This window comes from Rhineura floridana, chromosome 4, assembly GCF_030035675.1.
Source record: "Rhineura floridana isolate rRhiFlo1 chromosome 4, rRhiFlo1.hap2, whole genome shotgun sequence".
NCBI classification, from domain to species: Eukaryota; Metazoa; Chordata; class Lepidosauria; order Squamata; family Rhineuridae; genus Rhineura; species Rhineura floridana.
The window spans coordinates 28,678,350-28,698,121 of record NC_084483.1 but is presented as its reverse complement, the minus strand read 5'-3'; the positions used below and the strand labels follow the sequence as shown (position 1 = coordinate 28,698,121).

Below are 19,772 nucleotides of genomic sequence, written 5' to 3'. Positions count from 1 at the left end.
AAATACCCCTTACATTGTGGGGCATTAAAAAAAGAAAAAGAAAAACCCTATAATCCCAAGACCGCTCACTAGAGCCAATGTGACAATTATCTATTGGACCCCATGAGCCATAAGACTGGGATAATGTGCATAAACAAATCCACATCTGAGTTGCAAGAGGGCAGAATAACACACAACACTAAAGCTTGCAATTGGATCTGCACAATAACCTGTTAAAAGGCAACCATTCAACATACTTATTTTATCGGTAGGTAAAGAACAATTAAGTCGGCAGTTTGCACAAGACCAGCCACCGCAGAGGGTTTTTTATTTTTTGAACTTACCATGGTTAAAGCTATTGGGAGTCAGAAATTCTTGGTGATCTACTGCAAATTGCCCGAAGATAGTCTAGCAATAAATCCTGAACTACCTTCCACATGCCTCCCCTGCCTTTTCCCCAGCTTGCATTTTCAGTTCAATTTCAGTGCCAATATGCTGTAATGCAAAACTCAGTTGCTCAATTCATGTCTACATATTCTCAAGACAGCATCAAGATCAGCACTGACAGACAAATGGATAAGAACGCAGAGCTTGGAAAAGTTACTTTTTTGAACTACAACTCCCATCAGCCCAATCCAGTGGCCATGCTGGCTGGGGCTGATGGGAGTTGTAGTTTAAAAAGTAACTTTTCCAAGCTCTGATAAGATATATAGAAAGAGAGCAGGGGAAGGAAGGAAGGAAGGAAAAAGTACTGATTCATGGTTAATCTTTCAGCCTCAATTCCACATGCTGTGGATTTTGCTGAAAAAGAAAAACGCACCCTATTTTTGAAGGATCGAACTCACCCTATTTTTGAAGGATTTACTGTTCCAGCAGTTAATGACTCACAATGAGTGGCCTACATAAGAATGATGGTCAGATTATAATAATTTAAAATAATTAATTTACCCTTTACTTTTAACTTTATTTACTTTCAAACTGCTGTTTTTAAAGGCATCCTTCAGCTAAACTAGTCTAGGAATGAGGAATCAAGATTGACTGAACCAAGGGAAGAAGAGTGAAGTGTGTGTGTGTATTCATGTGTGTGCTTTTCCGGAGGAAGGGAGGGATATAAATTCAGTTAAAACATAAACAGGCAGAAAAATCATTAAGTGGTTAGCCAACACTCTCAATAATTTTCAAGTAGTCCACTGGTAAAGAGGTTTGGGAACCACTGACTTACAGGATGTTGATGGCAATTGAACCTATACAGGGCAAGGCAGGGACCTAAAGGAACTATAAGTTGGGCAGACTATGTGGGTCTATTAAGTTAATAGCTGGAATGTTAACGTGTCAGTTTGGCATGGGGGGAAAGAATAAAGTAAGGAGGAAATTTGCCTGACATCTTACAGTGAGTATGGGGAGGGGAGATGATGATTAAGGGGAACCATGCCATGAGGTTAACCTCACTCCTTTCCTTAAATATATAAATATAAATGTAAATATATATTATAATCACTTAAAAATGAGGCATAACAATCTATCAACCACTCAGCTGGGTTTCTTTTCTATGTATGAGAGATAACATGGGGGGGGATATCTGATTTTTGAGGATATGTCATATTATAAATATTGCATTTATAATGGTGGGCTTCTCACTGGACCCAGAAACTAACAAGCCTTCACAGACATGAGGAGATTCAACACTGTATCACACCAGGATCATTCATGGAGCCCAAAATAGATGATTTTGTACTCCTATTCATTGGTGCAGTTTGGTAGTTATAGATCCTGAACTTAATCATGGTCTTATGTCCTCGCTCTCCTCTTTAGACAGTAATGTGGGTTACTTAAAATGTATTGAGGCCCTCAATAAAAAATGTATTGTGTTTGGAGACCCTCCTGCTCAATCTGCCCTGAGCAACATTATTCTTAGCTACTTGAGCCCATCAAATGTTTTTAGTTTTCAAATTATAAATATTTAAGTCTCTCAAGAAAACCAGCAAATGTTTCATCCCAGGTTAAATTCTTGGCATCTTCAGAGGCATGTCTACTCAGAAGTAAGTACTATTGAGTTCAAAGGGATTTGCTTCTAGGTAAGTGTGCAAAGGATTGCAGCCTTATTTATCTATATCAAAAACTCAAGAGCAACAGAAAGGGGATCACACATGAGTTCACTCAAGAGAATTTTTTAAACTTCAGTCATACTGAATGCTAAAGATCAATTGTATCGCTAGGAGGAAAAAAAATATTCATTTTATTCTTGGTCCCACTCGTTTTAGTTCAAAACCAAGATACCCAGTACATGTAAAAAAATATTCAGCTGATATTCTGGAAGTTCAGTTCTGCTTTAAGAAAGTGCTGTTAGAATTTGTTAGCGTTTCTGTTGCCCAACAAGAACTTTGGAATGGGGAAGGGAGCGCACGTAAAACTTCTTAAAATGCAATCCCCTTTTTCATATATAGGAGGGGGGAAGAGTAAGATTCCTGGCCTCTCTGAAATCAGACAAATGTAGATGACAGCAGGGCCTTTCATATGCAGAGGATTTCATTTGAATTAACAGATAGACTAAAGTGTACTCAAAAAGAAAAAACCCTGAAGATACATGCGGGGAGGAAAAGAGAAAAATATGTAAAAGATTCAAAGTAAATAGCTCCTGGCGAAAACTCATTTTACTGAGTTGCTGGATACTACAGCTTTTTTCCTTTTCTGAAGTCAAACTATTTTTGATTCAAGTGCCAAAGACTAGAAACACGTTTGTATACCAAAACATGAAATATGTGTGATCTTCTAGGTGCTTTGAGATGTAAACTGGTGCTTGAAACCTTTCATCTTCAAATGGGGCTAGGACTAGAGACTGGACAGACCTCTTGGTTCTTTCACATCATGATAAACACATCATAAGTCAACAAAACAATCATGTGCATTGGTTGACTATATAGATTAATTGGAACATCACTCCTCAGAGCTAATCATCAAAACAAAATAGCCCTGAGGCGTGAAGGAAGTTTATGCAAACCTCTAGATGGTTCTCTTTCTTTCTTTTAAAATTTTTAGCAGCCCTTTTGAGTACAGACAAACATTAACAAACCAATATTTACTGTGTGAAACATTCAGCTGAAATCAAATCCATTCCTCCCTATAAGGCACGAAGTATTCAGAGACTACAGCCTTTCCCAACCAGTGTGCCTCCAGATGTTGTTGGACCACAATTCTCATCTTTTCTGACCATTGGCAATGCTGGCTGAGGCTGATGGGAGTTGTGGTCCAACAACATCTGGAGGCACACTGGTTGGGAAAGGCTGGCTTAAGACAAGGATGGTCAATGTGGTGCCTTCCAGATGTTTTTGACTCCAACTTCCCTCAGCCTTAGCCAGCACAGTCAACAGTTAGGGATGGTGGGAGTTTGTAATCAACAACTGGAGGGTACCACATTGGTTGGTTTAAAACCATGACAAGCTAAAGTAAGTGACTTTCAATTTGGGGAGTGGGGGATCATTTCATTTTCCTGGGGACAGAAGTCCAAAGTAGTCCAATTTAGGACTTAATCCTAAATCCAACTAGAGTGCCAAAGGGCTGGCACCAGCCTTTTCTCTCTTTTTGCCTTTTGGATAGTTTTGGTACTAAAGCAATGAAATATGTTGTTTGAGCAATTTGTACACATTTGAATGAGAGAACATGTGAAAACCATCAACCTTAGGAAGAGACAGAAACCATAATAGCATCACCTGCCAATGCCAACCATAAGCATCCCACTGTAAATTATCTCTCCTTCACAATTATATGCCATCCTTGTTTACTTTAGCAATCAAGCAGTCAGACATTTTAAAACATTGCCCCTTATGCAATTGTTTAACAAAAGGAGCACTATTGCAGTAGTTTGTCCTGTACCACAGAAGGCATTAAGTTACAAACAGATAATCTTACTTAGTGTTTGTTTTTCATAGGTAAAGAGAATTAGGCATAGGTAAAAAACTAGGCAATATCTCTAGGAACAGGATGATGATGACGATGATGATGATCATCATCATCATCATCATCATCTCATCCTGAGAGGCAGATCCATCTTACCAATGTTCAGGACGGCTAAGTAATATAATAGTGTATCAACTACCCCAAATCCTAGGTTGCTGTGTGTGCGAGAGAGAGACAGAGATACCAATTTTTCTCTCTGGACTTAGGACAATAGAGGACTGCCTGGTTAATTTTGGAGATTCTTGGTTTATTTTGAAGCTCTTTTGTCCTCTTTCTAGTTATTAGAGTCATTATTGTTGTCCAGTGAACAGAAATCCAGGATTTTAGTATAGCCGTAGTTGGGTGTATCCACAAAAAAACAAAAGATTAATAAGACAGTTCATGCTCTAATTCAGTTTTAATTTCATACAAAAATGTTATTTTTTCTGAGCATGTAAACATTAAAACCTGTTGCGTTGTGTGTAATTTGTGTGCTTAATTTCATTTAAAGCAACACCACAGCAGCAGAGTAACAGCAGATGTTGAAATGCGAGTGTGCCAGCGTGTGCGTGTGTTTGCCTAAGAAAGCAGGCTTTTACCCTGCATCAGCATCACTGAGACTTGAGACTTAGTAAAATAAGAAAAGCTACTTTATTTATAGAAATAAATATAGAAATTTATTTATAGAAATAAATAATTTATAGAAATATATAATGTATTTATAGAAATACATTGTAGATAGAAAAGCAAACCTAGTTCTAACTAACTCCAGCTTAGCCCCCCTTGATGATATACACAGGATGATATACACAGATATATTACAGGGTGGATGCATGATGTGATGGCAGAGCCCTTTCGTGAGGCTTATGACTTCTTGCTAGGCCCAGACATAGGTACAACTTCTTCCTAGGCCCGGGCATGTAGGAGGTTTGAACTACTTAATTATATGATTATTATACTACATACTAGTATATTGGTGGGGCCTAGTGAGCCTTTTTAGCCTTTGGGTCTTTCATAGTTATATAATAATAAGGGCGGAGATAACAATTTGCTAGAAAATGTCTAAATCACTGTCTCTTAAGTGAGCGATCCTTTTGCATTCCAAGTGTTAATTTCAGGCTATTTGTTCACTCTGAGACAGAAGAGGCATTTACCTGAATCTAGTTAGGAATGGAAAGTTTAGCAGATCATATTGATTGGGGAATAGGAACAAAGAGGAAAGCCCGATTTGCCTAATAGAGATCCCTCATATTACAGGATCTTAGACTCTTATTGACATGGGCTGCCTTTTAAGGTCCAGGCAGACTCTCCCCCCCCCCTTTACTGAGGATTGTGGCACCAACAACGAAACATTATTACCTGAAATTACATTTTAGTTAGGACTTCTGATATCATTACCTGGAATTACATATAGTGTGCAACTGTTGCATTGGCTCATCTATTTTGATATGTGTTGGAAAACCTGCTATAGTGCAGCCACACATTGGTGACAGCAACACATCCTCAGCATCTGCTGCTCTTGGATTTATGATATCATTTACTAGAAAGGGATATAGGATGTTAATTTTGCATTTTGGACATCTATTATGATAGGTGTTTGGAAGCCTACAAGGGGGAGGCCGCTGCAGTGGGCCAAATATGGGTGGCAGCGCCATATCTCCAGTATCTGTGCTTTGGGGAACTGGGTTAGCTGCACTAAAATGGTGGCTGGGAAAGTGTGCTTACTCATAAATGATTTCCTTTCTTTATGTGAAACAGGGAAATATGAGGCCAGTGGCCCTCACAGCAGTGAGGAGAAGCACCCAGCAGTAGCTGCTCAAGGAAAGCGTCCCTCCCCTGTTAAGCTCGAGGTACTGGGACCTTGCTTGCAGACTGCCCAGTTCCTGGGGAGGTTTGTTCTGTTATGGGGTTTTCTTTCAGTTTCTGGATCCCATATTGTAGTCTCGGGGCTTGCCTTAAGGGCCTGCGCTCTTAAATTTGTCTTGGGCATAGACGCAATGGCGATCAGTAATGGCTTCCTACCAGTTAGTTAATGCACTGCCTATGGAAAAGTATGACATCTAATCTGTTTTTTCATCTACTGTGGGGATACAAGGGGATTTATAGCTGCTGGGTTGTTGCCTTTTCAGTCAATTCTATGTGGTAGAGCATTACATATGGGCTGCTCTATTCTCGCAAGGAGCGCTTCAGCTCCTTCCTTGAAGGGGCTGTCGGGACGAGAGGGTAAAAAATTTGGGTGCATGTTAACACCTGATGTCACAGATTATGGAATGCCTATGTAACTGGTTCATCTTAATGGCTGTGTCAATGGACCATCCTGCCCGGTGTTAACCTTCCTGGGCATACCACCTAATTCACCACCAATCATACTCATGCGGTCAGTCAGTAAGGGCTTCATGCCAGTTAGGCCAAGAAAGTGTTTCTTGTCTGCCCTCCAGGTATTAGAGGTCTTTTCCGGTGGTTTATGAGGTCGTAGCAGGGCTTTCACAGCCTTACTACAGGTTCAGGGTTGTGGCTGTATAATAATTTAATGCTTGTTGTGATCAAATATTGATCAAGAAATTAGAGCCAAACTGCAGGTTATATTTTATATTCTGGCCCAAATCATTTGGTCTAGTTTTCCCACACTCCTGGGGAAGAACTAACTAACTTGCTGTAGAATTACGTGACATAGCTCAGGGCTAGAGCCTCTGAACTGCAGGCTGAAGGTCCATAGCATCTCTAGGTAGGGCTGAGAGGTAGAACTGGAAGTCTGTGGATGCATCGGGGGTTTTGTGCTGGCTGCAGGCTTGGACTTATAGGCAGTGAGGCTTGGGAACTCTCCCGTCCATTTTAGTGGGATAACATGGTCATGGGACAGGTCTGTGACTTCCTTCTATTTCGGAACGGTAGGGTTATGGCCCTTGTCTGTTCCTTTGTTCTCTAGTGCCCAGATTTTAATGTTTTCTTTTGGGGCATGGTAAGGTAGACTCAGGTGGAGCGGTTCAGCTGTGCTGTGCAACCGCACATTGGGAGATTGGGGAGCGGAGTCAAAGATGGCCATAAGCGGGTCTGTCACCCCAGCATGCTCAACAGCTATCAGAATGCAGGAGGGGTTTTTCCCAGGACTTCTGGGCCGGCAAGGGCTATGCGCCAGAGTGGCCTATTCAGTGAGTCACCTGCTGGGATTGCCTAGTGAATGGCTGGAGACTGGGCCTCTCAGTCCAAGCACTTCGAGGTAAAGGCTGATGATTTTCCCACTTATTCCAGGGACTTTCGAGTCCGCCGTATGTTAGCTAGGTGGGCTAGAGAACACCCTGCCACCCTCGATCCCCGTTGCCCTTTTATTGAGTATGGTGGGCCAGTGAAAAACAGTATGCTCCTCAAGCTATGAAGCCAGACTATCCCAGGCGGCAGCCCTTATGCTGGTTTTTGGAGCATTCATTCATTCATTCATTCATTTATTTATTTCATTTTTATACCGCCCGACTAGCATAGCTCTCTGGGCGGTGTACAACAGAAAATACAAATACATCTCATAAAATCCCATGTTAAATACAACAAAAACATGTAAAAAGAAGAAACAATCTAAAATCAATTACACAAATTTTAAAATTTAAATTAAAACACCATAGAAAAGAGGCAAGTCTTAAGCTGGCGCCGAAAAGACAGCAGCGTCGGTGCTATACGCACCTCATCGGGGAGACTGTTCCAGAGTTCGGGGGCCACCACTGAGAAGGCCCTAGTTCTTGTCACCACCCTCCGAGCCTCCCTATGAGACGGGACTCGGAGGAGGGCCTTCGAGGTAGAGGGCAGTGTCCGGGCCGGTTCATATCGGGAGAGGCGTTCCAACAGATATTGTGGTCCCACGCCGTATAGGGCTTTATAGGTTAAAACCAACACTTTGAATCTGGCCTGGAAGCAAATTGGCAGCCAATGCAAGCGAGCCAGAACAGGTGTTATATGTTCCGACCGCTTGGTCCTCGTTATTAATCTGGCCGCCGCATTTTGGACAAGCTGTAGCTTCCAAACTGTCTTCAAAGGCAGCCCAACGTAGAGCGCATTGCAGTAGTCCAATCGTGAGGTTACCAGAGCATGTACAACTGATGTAAGGTCCTCTCTGCTCAGGTAGGGGCGTAGCTGGGCTACCAACCGAAGTTGGTAGAACGCATTCCGTGCCACCGAGGCCACTTGGGCCTCAAGTGATAGGGAAGGATAAAAAAAAACTCCCAGACTACGAACCCGTTCCTTTAGGGGGAGTGTAACCCCATCCAGGACAGGGTAAACATCCACCACCTGGTCAGAGAAGCCACCCACCAGTAGCATCTCAGTCTTGTCTGGATTGAGCCTCAGTATGTTAGCTCCCATCCAGTCCATTATCGCGGCCAGGCAACGGTTCAGCACATTGACAGCCTCACCTGCAGAAGATGAAAAGGAGAAATAGAGCTGCGTGTCATCAGCGTACTGGTGGCAACGCACTCCAAAACTCCTGATGACCACACCCAACGGCTTCATGTAGATGTTGAAAAGCATGGGAGACAGAACCGACCACTGCGGGACCCCACATTGGAGAACCCACGGTGTCGAGCAATGTTCCCCAAGCACTACCTTCTGGAGACGACCCGTCAAGTAGGAGCGGAACCACTGCCAAGCAGTGCCTCCAACTCCCAACTCCGCGAGCCTCTCCAGAAGGATACCATGGTCGATGGTATCAAAAGCCGCTGAGAGATCAAGGAGAATCAACAGAGTTACACTCCCTCTGTCCCATATACCACGGAGCTGCATGAGCTCTACATAGGAGAGGGCGCGCAGGAGCAATCGTGTCAACAGCCCGAGTCATCTCCGCATTCCACAGTTCAACCAGGGCTTCGACAGGAGTGCCCGTCTTATCAGCCGGAAAATCCCCCAGAGCCTTTTGAAAACCTTCAGGATTCATTAGTCTCCGGGGGCGGACCAATTTAATAGGTCCCCCACCCTTGCAGAGGGGAAAGGCCGCTGTAAGTCTAAACTTCAGCAAGTGGTGATCTGTCCATGACAAAGGGAGAGATGTAAAACTCCCTACATCCAGATCACCATCTCCATGTCCAGTAGCAAAGATAAGATCTAGAGTATGCCCCGACACATGTGTTGGACCACTAACATATTGGGACAGCCCCATGGTTGTCATGGAGGCCATGAAGTCCTGAGCCGCCCCGGATAAGGCAGCCTTGGCATGAATGTTGACATCCCCCAGTACCAATAGTCTGGGGGACTTCAGCAATACCTCCGAGACCACCTCCGTCAGCTCAGTTAGGGAAGCCGTTGGGCAGCAAGGTGGGCGGTACACCAACAAGATTCCCAGTCTGTCCCTCTGGCCCAACACAAGGTGCAAACACTCCAGACCAGTAACTACATGGACATGGTGCTTGATGAGTGAGATGGAACTCTTATAGACCACAGCGACCCCACCTCCCCGACCCTCGGATCTACCATGATGCTGCACCAAGTACCCCGGTAGGCAAAGCTGGGAAAGACTAGCTCCTCCCTGCTCACCCACCCAGGTCTCGGTTATACATGCCAGATCGGCTGCCTCATCCATAATCAAGTCATGGACGAGGGAGGTTTTATTATGTACCGATCTGGCATTTATGTACCGATCTGGCATCCTTTTAGGATAGGTGAGGTGGTGGCCAGATCCAAGGGAGATTTGTCTCGATGGGCTCTCCAGCAATCAGATGTCTCCATGGAAGGGAGTTGTACCTGTATAACATTGATGGACTGGCAATGTTGCTGGACAGGGATGAAGCAGCTGCGCACCCTATCCTGGGCTTACAGTTAGGCCTCAGTCAATGGGCTGCAGTGTGGTGGCTTGGCTGGCAAGGAATACTTTGGGACGGGCTTCTACCCACTTTGTTCCAGCTTGGTTCAGTGCGGACATCTCCGCATGTGGTGGTCATTCCCCGAGTTGGGAATGACCTCAGTATTTGAGGCAAGGCCCTCAGGTGGCGGGCATGTGCGGACATGCAGTTCGGGATGCAACAATGGCCTCGGTTACCTAAGGACATGGCCCTCAGTTTGGCAGGCATGTGCGGACATGCAGTTGGCGAGGCAACGGAAGGGCATGCCCCTCAGTTTGGCAGGCATGTGCGGACATGCAGTTGGCGAGGCAACGGAAGGGCACAGCCCTCAGTTTGGCAGGCATGTGCGGACATGCAGTTGGCGAGGCAACGGAAGGGCATGCCCCTCAGTTTGGCAGGCATGCATGGCATGCAGTTAATAAGGCAACGTCGGCCTTGGGTACGTCTGCTTTGGTCAGACATACTCCCGTGAAGGGTTTGGTGTGGTGTCTGGAGCCCGATAGGAATGGACCAAGCGCGAAAGAAGGCCAACCGGCAAATTCGGTTGGCTATTCTGGGGCGGGGGGGTTGGCTATTTCACACCCTGCATTCAGCATTGGATGGGTGAACTGTACAGGGCCGATGGCGTTCACCTGTCTGACGCAGGTAACGTCTTTTTGGCAGACCTGCCGAGGTGTCTGCGAGAGGTGCTTCTCGGCAGTGGGTAAAAGGGGACTAAATAGAGATTTGTCCCCTTTTTGTGGCAGGAAGGTGCGGAAAGGGAAATAGGTAAGGACAGCTCGGTGGCCCCCTTAGGCACCTTTGGAGGTGATTGGCAGTTCCAGAGGCCTGTCTGTCAGAGCTTTGTGGCTCGAGGGCAGGATATGGGCTGCTTTTGGGGCCAACTTAACTCATCCACCCGAGGGTTGTGCAGCCCCGGGGGGTGGTGACCTGAGAAGGCCCCCCTACTCACCTACTGGGTGTGGGTGGCGGAAGGGATAAGCAGGTGGGGCTTGCCCTTGTCCCAAGCAGGGGCTGGTCACCCGTGAGCTGTATGGCAAGATGCTTGCTTATAGATAGTTCCGCACCTAGGTTTCCCTCTGCAAGTCACTTTAAAAGGTGTTTTTGTATAGTTTAATAAAGTGGCCCTTGTTCAACCCAAGCTGATGTGTCCTTGTCTTATTTTGCCCCTTCACTCGCAAATACATTGTAGATAGAAAAGCAAACCTAGTTCTAACTAACTAAGTTGGAGGCGTAACGCCCAGGTGCGGGAGTTAGCCCCATGCTCGGAGAGAGCAGAGACAAAGGGATGTCTCCTCTCTCCTGGACAGCCAGAGAACAAAGGAGTGGAAAGGGCGGAAGGAGGAGGGGCAGGTAAGCTTCCCTAAAAGTCTAGCAACAGAAGGAAGTCAGTCAGAGCATCACAGGTAAAAGGTAAACAAGCCTATCCATCTGGAGGACCCTACCTCTATCTCCCTTCTGGAGCACAAACAAAAGAACAAAACAGGAGTTGCTCTTGCCCCACTTCCAACAAAACCAAGTATGTAAACATGAAACATTTTTTAAAATTGTCCTGTAAATGCAAATAAAATCCATTATTATTATATCTATATTTCAGGGGGATATTGTGGTTGGAAAAGTGTGAGTTATGTCAGCCCTGTAAAGTAACCCTGTGTTGCTGTACTAATATTGCCCAGGGGCGTGTGTGAGAGAGACTAAGAAAGCAAGGTATGATACTCTTGCAGTGCAGTCCAATGTTGTTATCCATTCTCTTGATGTGCTGGATTTTGTTTGGGGGGGATGCAGGTTTTGGGTGTGTGCATTAAGTTGATTGTAGCAGCAACTGGAAGGGTGGGATGATTAACTTCTTTCTCACCCATAGGTGAGGGGAAATGAAGGGATTCTTTGTTGTAGTTATCATGTGGTTTAAGTAACCACAACAAATGCTCTTAGAATACACTGCTTGCTGTTTGACAATTTAATCTTGAAGTTATCCAAAAGTCTGGGCATCTGAATCTTGGTTGCCATAAATCTTAAATCTCTTTTGACATCCCACCCACTCTGGCAATTTGAAATACTATACCTAGTCTTGCATTGAACAGAAAGCCAGTGTGGTATAGTGGTTAGAGTGTTGGACAAGGAACTGGGAAACCAGGGTTCAAATCCCCATTCAGCCATGAAGTTTGCTGGGTGATCTTGGACCCGTCACGGTCTCTCAGCCTAACCTACCTCACAGGATTGTTGTAAGGATAAAACAGAGAGAGAGGAGAACCATGTACAACACCTTGAACTTCTTGAAAGAAAAATGAGATATAAATTTAATAAGAAAAAAAATGTTGCCATACTAAGATTAATTTAATTAGTATAACTGGTTTACAATTCATTAAACCTGGGTTCTTTGCATGGTTAAGGGTTGACAACAGGGGAGTGCAGGGCTCTTGTACCTTTGAACATGCAGAAATTAAAGTGACAGCCTTTTGCAGTATGGGTATACCGTTATTGGGAAAGTTCAACTATTGACATTCTGTCTGTCAGACATCGTAGTACATGTGTGTGGACCCCAATTTATTTCTGGGTCCTCCAACCCACCCAAGATAATACAAATTTGCATATGATGCACAGTATATACAATGTTTATGCAAATTTGTATCCTCTTTTGCAACTGGGATAGAGCTCCCAAAGTGCATATAGTATAATGGGCCCAGAAAATACAGTTGGCACCCTTGTTTAGGAGTGTAACCAAGTCAGGCGGTGCCTAACATTGAGCAGAGCCTCCAGCCTCCTTGCAGGAAAAGCTATGAGTGTGAAAGTGGCCTCTCTCTTCAGCCAAATCAAGAAAGCCTTCTTTTTCAGAGGAGAAAAGAAGGAAAGTGTAGGCTGGGATAGGGCACCTAATTTGCCTTCTAGGCCTCCCCATTTGGCCTGCAATGCTGTTTTGGCCAAGCCATGTCCATCTGTCATATACCCAATGTGATATATGATATCAGGTGTGAGCCAGGTAAAGGTGGGGTTTAGCCCAAAAGGTGCTTTGCAGGTACTGCCAACTGGCAGTGTCTCCAAAGCACTTTGCACAGCACTTCCCAAGCACCCAACAGGGGCAGTTGGGAAGTGCTGCACAAAGGGCTTTGCAAGCTTCTTTGTTTTTTAAAAAAGGTTCATTTTTTTCTTTCCAAAGAAAGCAGTTGGTATTCAAAGAGTTTCACCCAGCATTTTAAATACAAACGAAATTCTCTGCAGAGGAGAAAATGCTCCTCAAAGTGGACTTCAAAGTGCTCTCTCTAACTAACCACCAGTTGAGTGCCTATTAAGGGGATCCTCTTTGGTTGGCACTGGGAGCAAGTCTTCAAAGGAGGTTGTGCTACAGTGATCTCCTTTGAACTTTGATAGGTGTCAGAAACCTGATGTCATGATGTTGTCAGATGATTGAAAAGTGGATGGTTTTGCCTACCTGTCAGCTGGTCCACAAGTGGGGGGGGGAGATAAAGTTCTGGCTGCTGGCTTAAGATGATTCTCTAACCCTGCGGTAGATCTAAAGCTTACCTAAGATCAAGAACCTTCAACAAGCCCATGTCTTTCATAGTTATGTTTAAATGGGGAAAAAGTAAACTACTCAGATGCCCAAACATTTCAGAGTTCTTCGTCCTTTAATATAAGCATTTTTACTTCTGAGATTTGGTCAGTAAACACAGGGAGAAGCTACACATATTTTATGCTGAAACATGAACAAGTGGTAATATGCTTCTCTCAAAATATTTTCATTTTAATTCCCAAGTGAGCATGGTAATAATATTGTGGCGACAAATTTTTTATGTGAAAAGCTCTCCAGAATTACTATATATCACTTATTATGGAAAGATTCCATGTCTGAAGAATTGCAGTTTAAATCACTGGCTTCCTTTTGAAAACAAGGGCAATGTTTATTACCACAGTTCAGACTCAAAAAGGACTCAAACATCTGGCACAAAGACAGATCAACAACAGCCAACAGATGGACTCAATGCACAATATCCAGGAGCAGAGGTCAAGACAAATGAAACCACTGTGCTGGCTTTGGGACTTGACTTCTAATCTTCTCCAGACTAAACAACATCCAAACAGCAACTACATACTGTCACAGCTTAGTGAAATAGTACTTTAGTTTGGCTGTTAACAAATGGAAATAATTTCAAAATAATGTGGTCATTTTAAGAAAAGATGTTCAGATTATAAGCCCCAGCTAAAACGTTTTTTCCCCTTGCAGTACTAGCTTATTTTTTTATAGTGGGTATTAGAACCAATGTGGTATGGAAACACAGCAAAACCTTTTATTATTATTATTATTATTATTATTATTATTATTATTATTATTATTATTATTATTTATTTATTAAATTTATATACCGCCCGACTAGCAATAGCTCTCTGGGCGGTGAACATAAAATAGCATAAAAATACAATGAATAACAAAATAATACTAAAATACAATCAACAATCCAATACAATAAACATTTTTAAAAGTAAATCAGTGTAACTTAAAATGCTTCAGAGAATAGGAAGGTTTTTCCGGAAGGAGAGCAGAGTTGGCGCCAGGCGTACTTCCTCGGGGAGACTGTTCCATAGTTCGGGGGCCACCACTGAGAAGGCCCTAGATCTTGTCATCACCCTCCGGGCCTCCCTGTGAGTTGGAACCCGGAGGAGGGCCTTCGTAGCAGAACGTAGTGCACGGGCTGGTTCATATCGGAAGAGGCGTTCCGCAAGGTATCGTGGTCCCTAAGGTTGACTTTGGCTTTCTTTAAATAACTGATCCCTTTTTGGATCTATTTCATTTGGCACTTACAGTTATTAAAAAGATTTAGGAAAACCTTTTGCTGATCACAAAGTAAAAGCCAGAGGCACATTTGGATTCCCATTCTACTGCTACAGATACTTCTAAAAATCTGCTAGTTTTCTTTTTGTTCTCCAATATGCTTTTACTTTCCTAGGCATTTTTAAAAGCTAGAAAGGGACAAATAAACCACTGTGCACTAATTACAAAAAAACAACTTTTGGTTTAAGGAAAAATTACCAAGAAAGCCAGAAGTACTTAGTAGCAGAACAAATAAGAATATTAAGAAATGCCCTTTTTCTTTTCTATTTTATTGTCTTCTGGTTTCTTAAAATTGCTGATTTTATTTATATTTAATTTTAATTTATGATTAATTTTAAATTGTTAACATAATGCAAGGCTTTTTGCAGTTTTTGTTGACCTATTATCACCTTTTGATTTGGTAAAACAAATAATCTGTGGGCTAAATTGATTGCCCTTGATATAGACCCCTAGGCTGTTGATGCTTCTTCAAACAAACACTGTCCTTGCTAGTAGATTAATCAGTAATTTGCATTTCTTAAGGTTAAGGTATGCCACCCTGAGGCTGTATAGGAAACGTTTGCACTAGACAGTCAAGGATATTCTGAATTTAGGCTCTCTATTCAATTTTGCACCTTTGCTCTTTAAGCCAGCTCCTAACAGCCCTTTGACAGAAAACTTAAGAGTACCCTCTTCCCAGGAACAGTTTTTTTTCTGGGATTTCTTGGGGAAAAATTAAAATTTGGGGGGAAATTGAAATATATGCAATACTGTTTTTTTTTAGCACCCCTTATAGATCAAAAGTCACCTTTTTACTTCAGGAACATAAAATGCATTATGTATAACTTGGTTTGCCATTGAATTATAATGTTTGATATATTAAAAGTACAGTTTATTCAGGGAGAAATTACAAATTGAATTTACTTTTTAAAAAACTTGTTACAAAAAGAATTGTTACAAATGGAGCGGCAAGCTGTTGAACTGTAAGGAACTTAGCATACCTTTCATTTTCTCCATTTATCAGTAGCAGGCAAAAAAAATAAAAACAGGAGAAACCATCAACATATCAAAAAAAGAGAAAACTTATGTATTCTAAAATGTATTGTGCCTCCTCGAGTCCTCCACAGCGTCAAGTAAATTTAAACCACTCATTTCCATACAAAGAGCTGAGAAAAAGAACCAAGGCTCAGTGATTACTATATGAAATTTAATAAATCTCATTTTCTGAGCTATTACTATTAGTTTCTGCTTCTTTATATTTGTCATCGTATTTATCACGGCGTTCAAAAAATTGAAGGTTTGCCTGGATTAAAACAAGCTTCTATACCCTTTTACATGCATAGCCCAAATTCTTTCAATTTTCGGGGCAGGGGGAACCAAAGACTTTGGGGAAAAACAAAAAAGCCATTTTCTGATTTTCTCAAGTTCTCCCACACAACCATCTCATCTCTAAGCACCCTGTCTTTCATTTGTGTATTTCAAAAATTCTCTCCTTTCAGTCAGATCCTGGGAATTGCTATTATTTTGGTAACCAGCCAGTGTGGCATAGTGGTTAGTGTTGGACTATGGCCTGGGAGACCAGTGTTTGAATCCCCACACAGCCATGAAGCTCACTGGGTGACCTTGGGCCAGTCACTGCCTCTCAGCCTCAGAGGAAGGCAATGGTAAGTCACCTCTGAATACCACTTACCCTATATTCCTAGCTTCCTCTATGCTGCTTCCTCTATGCTGTTTCCTTGCCTCTTCCCCATGTTTGTTATTATTTTTTTAGTTAGGAGCTTGAAGCCTCCTGCTCTACCTTTAAGCTAATTTTCCACTTTTCCCCAATTTGCAAACCAGCACTGTTTGCTGGGGAATCACACTGTGTGGAGCACAGGGCTTGCCTACCTTTGGTCCCCCAAGATAGCCTTTTTCTCTGGTTGTCTTTTGACAATGAGAGGTCTCTTGATGTCAAGAAACCAGAGTATCTGACCACCCAAAAACTTTGGTATACTATATAACCCTAATCCTAACTCTTAAGTCACTATGAATCCCAGAAAGTTTCCTACTAATTCTTCTCCTTGCCTTGTAATTAACACTCTAACTCTTCTATTCCTCTTTTCCTGTTCTTGCTGTCCTTTCCACTTTCAAGTGGTCCAAACCTGTGCCATTTACATTTCAGGTATCTCCACTGCACTAGTGCCTCCACTGCAGCCAGCCAAATCACTAGCATCCCTTTGCTCTAATTAAATGGCAAACACTTCCATAGACACAGAGGCTGAATGATCCTAAAAAGGGAGCAGGCAAACTGCAAGCCCCTCCACACTTCTACTATGGGAATCCCTTTATCTGCTATCTATTGTAGGAGGAAAGCAGGGATCCTTCTAGGATGAAGAAATGTGACCACACCCACCTAGAATTTATGAACATTCTCAACAATCTGGAGAGTTTTAATTGTAGAATCCAATACTGGCACAGAACACAGGAACCATTGTTATGGTCAGAAAGTTGTATGAAAATAAGTTTCCTTAAAATTTATGGAAACAAATCACACAGGCTTATTAAGGAGGGTATCAATGAGAAAGACAATTCAAAACTTGGAATGGATGAAGTGTTTATGTCCCAGATACTGATAAGTCTAAAGCCACTATCCTCCTTTGAGACTGAAAAGTAGTGGGAACAGAACCCACAACAGTATTGAGACATGCAAATGAAATTTTCTTCTTTTGAGAAGGATGTGTCCATCCATAAGTGATGCCAGGATAGAAAGAGTGCTCTGGTATGACTGAAGAAAGGGTCTGTAGTGGGCTTCGTGTAATTTGATCACATAGCCCAATCACACAATAGTGAGGACCCAGTGGTTTATGCTGATATTCTCATATGTCAGAGAAAAACTGAAGGCCATCACTGAAGACAAGTCTTGGAGGATAGTGATAAATCAAGGAGTCAAAAGATTACATCTGGAAATCCTCAAATTCTAAATACAGGGCTTTGCCCTTTGATTTCTGATACGCTCTGAAGAGTAGAAATGAAGCCTCTTTGATGGCTGTTGCAATGATGGAGATGGCATAGTCTGTGTGGACAGGTTTTGCTGCTTTCTGTAATGTGCTATCTAAGAAACTGAAGGAGTAACCTCCAAAGAATGGGCAGTAGACTGTGCGTCTTATGACATTTTATAGTGTCGTCTGTCTGAGAACTGAACAAAACCCACCAGATAATCTTCAGTTCAAGATTTATTTTCAAGTAAGAGAGCTGTTGACACAGTAGATTCAGGTTTGGCCTCATCTTGTGGTAAAGACCCTAGGATTTACATAATAGGTACAGCCAAAATAGGCATCAGAGTCTTTGAAGCATAATGTTAAAGCCAGGACAGAGACCAGCCAAGACTACAGCCTGATACTGATACTCTTCAGTACCATATGTACCATGTTTTTCTTTTATGGACAGACTGGAAAGGCTTTGGTCCTTATCCTGGTCTTTAGGAGCCTCTTTCAGGCATTTGGTAGCCGAGTATCAGCAACTATACTAAATGTTCCAGGTTCCTGAATTAATTTAAAAGGCCCTTAACACCTTGGGTTCAGGATACCCCAGGGAACACCTGATCCCTTATATCCCTGCTCCATCACGGAGGTCTTGGGGGCAAAGTGGTCCCCCATGGCTTGGTTGCATAGCTCATATCTACCAGGAGCCATGTATTTAGTACGGTGGGCCAATTTTATGGAACTATCTTCCAACTGAAATCAAACAAGCCCACCCCTGTTTTTTTTATTCCAGCAGACTTCTTATAGCTGAATTCTGATTTTATACTTTTAATTCATTTTTAGTTTCAATGTATTAAGTCTCCCGTACACTGCTTAAAGAATATTGTGATTAAGCAGTATATAAATTGTCAAAATAAAATTAAGACAGAGCCTATGTGGTGCTGAGCATCCCAGAAAGCACAATTAAGAACTATGGGTAAAAATTATCACAACTGCCTCGAAGTAAGGAACTAAAAAATGGAAATCCCATAGAAAAGAGCCTCAGAAAGAAAGATGGCATGCTCCTCATGAAAGTAGAAAGGAAGGTGGAAGGCATTCAATGGCGTGCAGAAAAAAGGGTGTAAACCCTGAATGCCTAAGGAGGGAGTTTCAATGTATTTATTGTATAGATTCTTTGAAGAAATAGCTTATAGTATAAAATGCCCAACGCGTTTCAGCCCATCAAGGGCTTTCATCAGGGGATTATAGTTGCTAAAAACTCTATATGCACCGAAGGTGCAAAAGTACAATACTGCAGCAATCAAGTAAATTCTCTAGTCTTCGGTGCATATAGAGTTTTTAGCAACTATAATCCCCTGATGAAAGCCCTTGATGGGCTGAAACGCGTTGGGCATTTTATACTATAAGCTATTTCTTCAAAGAATTTATACAATAAATACATTGAAACTCTCTCCTTAGGCATTCAGGGTTTACACCCTTTTTTCTGCATGCTCCTCATGAAACCAAGCACTTCCTTTCTTTGGCTACACTGCAGTTGCCTCAGTGTACATGTTTGTAAAATACTTGCAGAAAACGGTTGTTTAATGTTATCCGCATTTTGAATTGAGGGAAGAAATGGCCTTCCCCTTCTACAGTCCACATGGAAATGGTGGAGCCAATTTACATGTGACACAAACAGAACATGGCTAAGAGTTTTAGTAGGAGGTACAAGAAGAAAAAGGAGGATAAAGTTGAGAGCCATGGCAGCAAACTAGGTGCACAAGTAAATATAGAAATTGAAGGTGACTCCAGAATTGTCTGCTTGAGAGACTGTATCTATGATAGCAACAAGCAAGTTGTAAAAGATTCTTGATACTATGATAAGAATCTGTGTATCTAGGCAGAAATATAAATGAGTGCAAACACAAGTGGTGCCTGGGCTTTTAGAACCATTTTAGCAAGTAGTAATCATAAATTGGCTAAACAGATAAAATTTACACTTCAGTACATCCTATTCAAGCCAAGCCGACAATTCCCACGGCTTAAGTCATCTTGCGATGCAAAGATATGAGCGGGCAACCAAAAGTCAAACCAAGACAAGATAACCATATACACAACAAGAGGTGGTAGTGATATATGTTTTGCACTTATGCTCAGGCCTTTTTTATATATACTACCAACATTTGTAATATTTATGCAACTTAAAACTCCAAAATACACAGTAAGGCTTGTGCAAATTATGCAAGGAATCTTGATGGAATCTATGGTACTTACTAACATGAATACAAAATCCCAGTGCAC

At 42.3% G+C, this 19,772-nt stretch overlaps 1 protein-coding gene across 9 annotated transcripts in view; it reads right to left on the bottom strand.

Moving 5' to 3' along the window:
* Positions 1-19,772, bottom strand: part of KLHL29 (kelch like family member 29) — a 616,221-nt gene that overhangs the window by 402,270 nt on the left and 194,179 nt on the right. The gene's annotated exons all lie outside the window — the stretch shown is intronic.